Consider the following 9,579-nt stretch of genomic DNA (forward strand, 5'->3'; position numbering starts at 1 on the left):
ATTAAACTTTCTTAAATGTTTTTTTATACTACTACTACTACTACTAATGCCTGCTACTCCTCTTAGGGCATAGGCCGTCAACAAGGACTCTCCAGGCATCTCTGTCCTGGGCCAGTTTTTCCAGTTTTCCCCAGGTGTGGCCCATCCTCTTGGCTTCTGCATCCAGGTGGCATTGCCATGTGTTCTTTGGCCGGCCTCGCTTCTTCTTGCCTTGGGGGTTCCACGTGAGGGCTCTTCTTGTAGTGTTTGAAGCTGGCTTTCGCGGAGTATGGCCGATCCATCGCCAGCGTCTTTGCAGGATATCGTCTTCTACTGGTTGTTGTTGTCCTGATCTCTGCCATAGCTCTTGGTTGCTGATGATCACGGGCCAGTGGACCCTGAGAATCTGTCGCAAACAGTTGTTGATGAATGTCTGTATCTTTTTTGTGGTGGTGACGGTGGTCCTCCAGGTCTCTGCTCCGTAAAGTAGGACTGACTTTACGTTGGAGTTGAAAATTCAGGTCTTGATCTTAACTGTCAGAACTCTGGACCCCCACACGTTCTTCAGTTGCAGGAAAGCTGCCCTTGCCTTGCCTATTCTGACTCTGACGTCAGATATGTTTTTTATGCCTACATAATACACACACACACACACACACACACACACACACACACACACACACACACACACACACACACACACGCTCATTCTTTTTCTTCTCCTCCTCCCTCTCTCTGTTAGAAATACTGTAGTAACATTTATTATTCTCTTTCTTTGTCTCTTATAAATACTATTGTTACATGTATTATTATTATTGTTGCTAGTCTTCTTATGAATATTATCATTACTTCATTACATTGTATTATTATTATTATTGGGGGTGCGGTGGCACAGTGGGTTGGACCACAGTCCTGCTGTCCAGTGGGTCTGGGGTTTGAGTCCCGCTTGGGGTGCCTTGCGATGGACTGGTGTCCTGTCCTGGGTGTGTCCCCTCCCCCTCCGGCCTTATGCCCTGTGTTGCCGGGTAGGCTCCGGTTCCCCGTGACCCCATGTGGGACAAGTGGTTCCGAAAATGTGTGTGTGTGTGTGTGTGTGTGTGTGTGTGTATTATTATTATGTTAAATATGTTTTAGTGTATGGGGGCCACGGTGGTGCAGTGGGTTGGACCGGGTCCTGCTCTCCGGTGGGTCTGGGGTTCGAGTCCCGCTTGGGGTGCCTTGCGGCGGACTGGTGTCCCGTCCTGGGTGTGTCCCCTCCCCCTCTGGCCTTTCGCCCTGTGTTACCGGGTAGGCTCCGGTTCTCCGCGACCCCGTATGGGACAGGCGGTTCAGAAAGTGTGTGTGTGTGAAAATGTTTTAGTGTGTCTGAAATAGTTTCTTTAATGTTTTTTAATGCACATTAAGGTACACAATACACTGTACAGTATACTAACACAAACATTTGACTAACTGACGTTAGACACAAACATAACTGTTCCAACTTACATGCAGCTGGCAGTGTAGTGGTTAGCACTGTTCCCTTTAAATCCAAAGGTTGTAGGTTTGATCTACACCTCTGGCTGTAGTACCACTGAGCAACATACCTCCCCTAAATTGCTCTGATAAATTTACCCAGCTGTTTAAATGGGTAAATAATTGTAGTTGGGGAATGTGGTGGTGCAACAGGTTTGTCTGGGTCTTGCTCTCTGGTGGGTCTGGGGTTTGAGTCCTGCTTGGGGTGCCCTGTGATGGACTGGTGTCCCATCCTGGATGTGTCTCCCCTTCCCCTTCCCCTCCAACCTTGCACCCTGTGTTGCTGGGTTAGGCTCTAGTTCACCATGACCCCACCTGGGACAAGCACCAGCAAGTGTGTGTGTATGATTGTAACCTTAACACTGTAAGCTGCTTTGGAGAAAAGCATCTGCTAAATGAGTAAATGTGAACATAGGAATCTAACTTAAAGAGATGCTTAGGGACAGAACCTGTTCGTAATCCGGGGACTGCCTTTATTGCTGTTATCAAAAACCACGTTCAGCACTCAAGCCAAACTGTTTTTTAAGAGTTAATATGAACTTAGTGACAAATACATTTTGATTGAAAGGTTCCATCCCTTTAATCTTGTCATGCTTTGTTACACGTGTAGGCTACAAGAGTGGCAGTCAGAATGTTGTGTTGAGCAGAGTCAAAAGGCAGGAATAAAAATCTGACGAAGGGACAAAAAGATGAGTCACCCTGTACTTTATGTAAAGTTCAGATCTGCTTTGACTGCTTTTGGCTCTTTACATAATGCACACTGACTATACTGAATCAACTCGTTGAAGTGTCAGCGGCATTTCTCCTCCGTCTTTCTTTTGTCCCTCAACAAGAGGATGGATCCAGGCAACGGGAGACGAAGTGGCCCAAACCGTGTTCCCATTACTCATAGTCAGAGTGCCAGTGCTGGACAGTGTGTCAAACTGATCCATGTCCCCAGGGCTCATGCCATTGGAGGGCCAGTGCAGGAGATGCGCTCTGCAGACTGATCTTGGCCTACTGAGAGGAATGAGAACATTGTGAGGCAGCTTCTGGTGTTTGAAAGACCATTACAGCAGAGACACGAGAGGCCAAGGTAATTACCGAGGCCAGGTCGGACCTGCAGCACAGCGCTAACAAGGCCACGCGCGTCCATCTCTGCAGATTGGGCTGATGAGGTCACGCCTTCAGCCATGGGATCGGGGTGATCGTCCGTGCACTCTGGGCCAAGGTGACCGTGCTACGCGAATTCAGCGGCCCAGGTGCGTGCACGTTGTGCTAAACCAGCAGACCTGTAGTGCAGCGCATGGCAAATTTACCAACCAGCACATACAGTACCATCAAAACTGTGACACAAGTGTGATTTTAGTGAGATTACACACCACACGTGAAACAAAGTAGCTCCACAATTCACTATCCAAGATCAATGGTTTAAAATGCTTCAAATCAAATGGCTCCTCCGGCATGAGAAATGCCTTCTTTCCTCTCTGGAGGTCACATGGTGGTGTGACACAGAACTGGGGAGAAATGGGCGAATATAGCACATCTCTCAGTGGTTCAGCGTAACCACAAGCAGACTCATAAAATGTCTGTAGGAGGCATAAATGCGGCAGTGGTCACTTGAAACACCCCAAGCGAATTTAGCACAGCCCCAGCCCCGCAATGAAATGACTTTGTAGTGCCACTGGGGAACTTCCAGCCACAATTGGCAGATGACATAACTCAGTCTAAGCTACTCAGCTTGAAGTGCACTCAGGAAGGGGGCGGGGGGTGGGGGGGAGCTTTACTGGCTTAGCCACTCAGGAGCCTCTGGTTGGTTCAGTTTCATTTACAGCAGAAAAAAAAAAAAATTATATATACATATATACTGTATACATGTATTGAAGCAAATGTTATCACTGGAAAGGTGACATGCAGAATAGCATATAAAAGATGTTCATGGTTTACATGTTTGCTTGAACGTTCCTTGGAAACATGAACTAAAGATTTGGACTCTGAATAATCAACAAGTGGGGAGCGAGGTGGCGTAGCAGGTTTGGCCGGGTCCTGCTCTGGTGTGTCTGGGGTTTGAGTCCTGCTTGGGGTGCCGTCCTGGGTGTGTTCCCTCCGTCTCCAGCCTTGCACCCTGTGGTGTTGGGTTAGGCTCCGGCTTGCCGCGACCCCACTTGGGACAAGCGCTTTCAGCCAATGTGTGTGTGTGTCATCAACAAGTGTTTCCTCCCCGGTACAGACTGGTGACATTAAATTGCCTATAGTGTGTGAGTGTGTGTGTGTGTGTGTGTGTGTGTGTGTGTGTGGCTACCCTGCAGTTTATTTGTGTTCTGTTCAAGATGTAAACCCAAACCTCACAGCCAGGGGTTCTGGGATAGGCTGCGACTGCTCGGGTTGCTCAAACTGGATGGATGGAAGGATAATCACCAAGTCAGTGGCCACCACTGTAGAATTCACACAGCGATAATGATGTGAAAGGGACACTTAAGCATTAATGGAGGTTCACTTGTTTTTGTTTATGCCCAAAGATGGTGCTCGGGGAAGGGAAACTGAGGGTGAGAGGGATGCAGCGCAAAGCAGACCTGCGTGCTGCGGTACTCAGAGGACAGATGGCTGAGGGCTCGCTGTGCCAGTGCAGCGTCTGCACACATCCTGCCCGGCCCGCCGCCGCCACCGCCTCTGCTCTCTGTGCCCGGTGACTGCAAAGACCTTGACACATCAAAAAAAAAAAACAAAAAGCCACTTCTGGTGATTTGCATCAAACAGTCCTGTAGCAGCACATAGAAGAGCAGAGCACAAATGACATTACAGCAGATATGAAAGCACTGTGTATGGCCGAAAGCACATTAAAGTACATTAAAATTCAGTACTGTAAGGGGATAGGGGATGTCCGCCAATCCGGGGGTGTATCTTCAAATGAGGAAGGTGTATGGGGCAATATGGGAACCCAGCAACTTAGTGAAAGGTGAAGGAACCAGACAAAACGTCTGGGAATAAAATCAGTTTTCTTTAAAAAGTGCTGGGGACACATCCCTCATGTCCTCTGTGTAAAGCACACCGATGCACCAGTCAAGCAATGGTCGGAACCACAAGAAAAGTGTGCTGTTGCTAGTCATCTGCCATATAAAATAGACATGAACAGTGAGTATCAGACGGCACATTGTCACATGCATACTTTATAAATGACATTCAGCTGTATCTCCAGAAAATGTGTCTGTGGGAGGAGCAATCACTCATTAAATTTTTTATTTAATTTTTTTATACTTGAGGGGTTTCTCTAAAGCAGCTTATATTGTTAAGCTACCATTTATGCAGCTGGGTAATCTTTACTGGAGCAGTTTAAGGTTAGAACCTTGTGGAAGGGCATTCACTGCAGCAGGAGGTGGGATTCAAACCTGTAGCATCCAAAGCCTAAGGCAGTAGCACTAATGACTGCACTATCTGGTGTCCTGGTGCTTTGAGTATGTCCTCGGTTTTGTTTTTTCCGAAAGTGTAATGCTGCACATGCAGCTGTTAGGCTACTGGGATAAGAGTTCCTGTTCCTCAAGTTGGGGCTTGTTTAGCTGTGTCACTCCTTTCCTGTGCAAAACCCAGTAGGCTGGCATGCCAAGTCCATTGTCTCAACTTTTCTACCCCCGTAACCATAAATCCAAGGTCATTTTCACAATCCCATTGCTCAGATAGATTTCCTTTGTAATTGTTTCCCTCATTTTCCCGAGCTGCAAAATTGCATAGGTTACAGGCATAATAATTATATGAATCAATCGCATTATTCTTCATGAGGTGCCTTGACAGGAAAGGTGAGAATTGACTAATAAATGGACCTTTTCACTGAATATGGCATTGCTATTAGACAAAGACGCTTATGTTTCAATTCTAATTCGGAAAAAAAAAAAATAAATATGGTGAACGTCATCCTGGTTAGAATAGTGTGCACAATTTTTTTTTTTTTTCAGACTGATTCTTTGTTCTTTTTTATCCTTTTTGGAAATACTTGAAATAAGAGTACTGAAGATGTGAGAGGAGCACACAGCCAAAGTGAATCTTATTATGTGTGAAGAATGGGAATATACATTTGATGTGGCTCCTGCCATGGTTATAACGCATTAAGACATGCAGTGGGTGGTGTTAGAGGGACCAGACGCACTCATTCCTGTGTATTGTTAATGAATATGCATGAATATGTTAATATGTCTACATATTCTTGGCCACAAAGTGGCCATGAAGTTCCTGGTAGTTAAAACAGCACAACTATAAACTGTACACACTTAAGGCTGATGTCTGAACACAGTGTTCCCTCCTGATAGATCTTCATGAGGACTATGTGTTTTTGGAGTTTGCTTCATGTCCTCCGGTGATATTTTGCTGTTCTTGTCACACTGACGTGCCTGTATACAATTTCAGATGTCCTTAACAGGCAGTCCAAATGACCGGAGTACATTTCATGTGTCATTTAATAAGAAGACTTCATTACTTATCCCCTCAGCTGTTTACCCTGTCAGCGTAAATATTTGCTTGTCTACTTCTAAATTTGATCAAACAAAGATGAAAATCACAGGGTATTGTGGGGCCCAAAGCAATTACGATACAAGCCTTGATAAAAATTCCTATGCTAAAGTCAATACCTCAAAAGCCTTTTAATTGCTTACACTTTGGAGATGAATACCTTAATAGCATTCGATAAAAACGGTCGAAACGTTGCTCTTTAGTGCAGAACCCCAAGGTACATAAATAAGTAGAATTCACTACTCTCTCTATAGCTCCTGCTTTGGCAGAGCCGAATTTGCTTGTTGAAATAAATTAATTTTTGGATTAAAGGCTCTTATGGAACTGTCTCCGAAATTTTCTGGACCAGGACTGAAAAAACCGTGCTCGTGGATGTCGGGTGGCAGGCAGACCGACTAGCATCTGCTCAATAGAAGAGTGGCTCTGTTGAGTAACTGCAGAAGGCAGCGTCAGGCACAACTAATTTAATAGAGAGCGGAAAGAATAAAATATAGCTTAGTTCTTCTCTCTTAATCTTGGAGGGATGGAGCATCTACAGATTTTCATTACACTGTACACAAAAATGTAAGTAGGTAATTGGTTCAATTAAAGAAATCATACACACACACATTTTCTGAACCGCTCATCCCAAATGGGGTCGCAGGGAACCGGAGCCTACCCGGCAACACAGGGCGTAGGGCCAGAGGGGGAGGGGACACACCCAGGATGGGATGCCAGTCCACCGCAAGGCACCCCAAGCGCGACCCGAACCCCAGACCCACCAGAGAGCAGGACCCGGTCCAACCCACTGCACCACCGCGCACCCTAGAAATCATATATTGAAATCTTTTTCTTAGTATGATGTTGCTGTTCAAAGACAAAGGCATACCTGTGGCCCTCCACGACCGGGAATAAAAATACAAGTAATACAGCAGGGAAAGACCTCTACAGGCCTCTTAGTTGGTTTTCGTTCCATCTGAGCTCTTAATTAATCAGCCTTTATTGGAAGTTTGACTGAATGCACTGCACACTTTAAATCACATTAAACACACTGTGTTAGTTGAGATCTCCTCATCCTCATATTGGCACACGCAATAATGCCGTTGTGGAACAGAATCCAAAGTGACTGATACAGGACGAATTTCACAGAAAATAGCCACACTGCTCAACAATACATAACTCAGATTCTGTTGTGTATTCCTCAGACTGCTCTGAAATTGATCTGAAATGAGATGTTTATTGCAGAAACACCTTTAGAACTTTAGAAAAATCTTTGGGACAATTTTTCTTTTTTTTTCAGTTGCTGTCTTACTTTACCGTCCCGCTCTCTGGCAGGTCTGGGGTTCAAGACCCACTTGGGGTGCCTTGTGATGGACTGGTGCCCTGTCCTGGGTGTGTCCCCTCCCCCTCTGGCCTTTCGTCCTGTGTTGCCGGGTAGGCTCCGGTTCTCCGCGACCCCGTATGGGACAGGCGGTTCAGAAAGTGTGTGTGTGTGTGTGTCTTACTTTACTCTCACTATGAAAATCACTGAAAGGCAAGAAAATATGCCATTTTTGTTTCATATATGTGTCCTAGTAGTCTACCAGGAAGAATAAACTCATTTGACCAGTTTGAACTGTAACTTTTCATTAATTCCACATATGTATGAGTTATTTGCTTTTTTAAATTTGAATTAATTCTAACCTAGGAGAGCAAGTCCAGGCATTCTGAAACTCAGGATCAGGATATTCAAAAGAATCCTGTGAAGTACAGCGGTTATGTGTGAAATGCATCTAGACTTTGACAGAGGTTTTATTCATTTCAAAGGTCCACATTGAACTGACTCCCACCTTCCTTCTGAAATACATGGATTTCACAGCAAGCATTGAAACCACGCAAATTAGTAGGTTAACTGATATGGAGAATGAAAGGCTCTGTGTTCAGACTCTCTAGACTGTTGAAGGACATGTTTGAGCCAGAATAAAATGCTGCCTAGATCTTATTTTTGACTGCATTTAAATAAAATTGATAAACATTGGAAAATATCAAAATAAATCGCATTTTCTCAGACAAAGAACTTCATTGTTTCCATGTCTTTTGTTGCATCTCTCTCGAAATCTTGTTGATAACCAGTTGCATTTAATTTGACAGACTGTGGCAGAATATGATGGTGGCTGGCAAACCAGTCCATAACTGAAATTGGTATAGTGAACGTTTATGGCATCTCGACTGTATTGCTGCATTTTGGACTCCCATTTACCAACCAACCAACGTCTACAACCGCTTTTCCCACGTGGGCTCGTAGCCAGAGCCCAGCAGGCAACACAGGGCACAAGGCTGAAGGGGGGATGGGACACACCTGGATGGAACACCAGCCCGGCACAAAGTACCCCGAGCAGGGCTCAAACCCCAGACCTGCCACGTAGCGGGCACTGGCTGAACCTGCTATGACCCCCCACTGCCATTTAGTATTCAGTGAAATTCATCAGGTATATAAAGTCGATGCATATTGCAAAAAATAAGCTCTTCTGTTGGCTAGAAGTTATCAGATTTTTGTCTGACGAAAGTTTCAGTAAGATAACAAAATAACAATGACACCCTGTTGCCTTTATGATGTATCGTGGTGTAATATAACACCCCTTTAAATCACAGATGCTTCGTGAATCAGTTTTAAATATCTACATTTTTTCACTATCTTTAGTTACGCAAGGCAAGGATCAGGTCACTGCAGGAAGATATAATATGTTGTAAACAAATGAAAATAAGAACACCACTGAAATAAAATCTGAAATGGTATTCTTGCTTGAGGCAGCCAGACATGAGACACACCCTTCCTCTGACTCTTTCACTAGAGCATATGGGCACATTTAACTCACTCAGTTCAAGTGCAAACAAGCAACAGATTATATGTAACATTCCAGAATGCTGTGGTTTGGCTTTATTGCGGTTGCCTAAATAAGTGCATTCCAGTTCATGGAAAGAGATTTTGTTGAGCTGTTATTTTATACTTCTTGTTTTCTTAAGATTGATTTGCTTACAAAAATGGTGAAATAAGCATTACATTTAATAAACTAAATGATAGCATATATTGTCTTTGTTATTTCACACGTATTTTTGAAGAACTAGGGTGGCATGGTGGTGTACATGGTAGTGCTGGCACCTCACAGCTCCAGGGCTGCGCAGTTGGACATATGTTCACACCCTACTCGGCCTAAGTGAAATTTACATGTTCTCCTTGTATCTGTGAGAAATGTGTTTTTGGTGCATTTGTGACTCTAGACTGCCTATCCTGTGTGTGTGTGTGTGAGAGAGAGAGAGATTGCCCTGTGATGGACTTGTTTCCCATACAATGTGTACACTGTCACATGTCCCGTGCTTGTAGTATAAGTACCAGATCACTGCAACCCTGCTTGAGGATAAAATGTAACGTAAATGTTTCTATGTATCTCCAAAAAAAAAAAAAAAAAAAATTACTAGAAATGTGATCAGGAATCGTTGATATTTGGATAAAGTTTCATGCAGCTACTCGTGTGATGAACATTGCTTCATATGGTGGAAAGAAAGAAATTAATTGTACTTAAGAATTACATGTCTGCAACTATGGAGAAAAGCATCTGCTGAATGAATACATGTAAAATGTTGTTGATACAGTGT

The sequence above is a fragment of the Scleropages formosus genome, chromosome 14, assembly GCF_900964775.1.
Source record: "Scleropages formosus chromosome 14, fSclFor1.1, whole genome shotgun sequence".
NCBI classification, from domain to species: Eukaryota; Metazoa; Chordata; class Actinopteri; order Osteoglossiformes; family Osteoglossidae; genus Scleropages; species Scleropages formosus.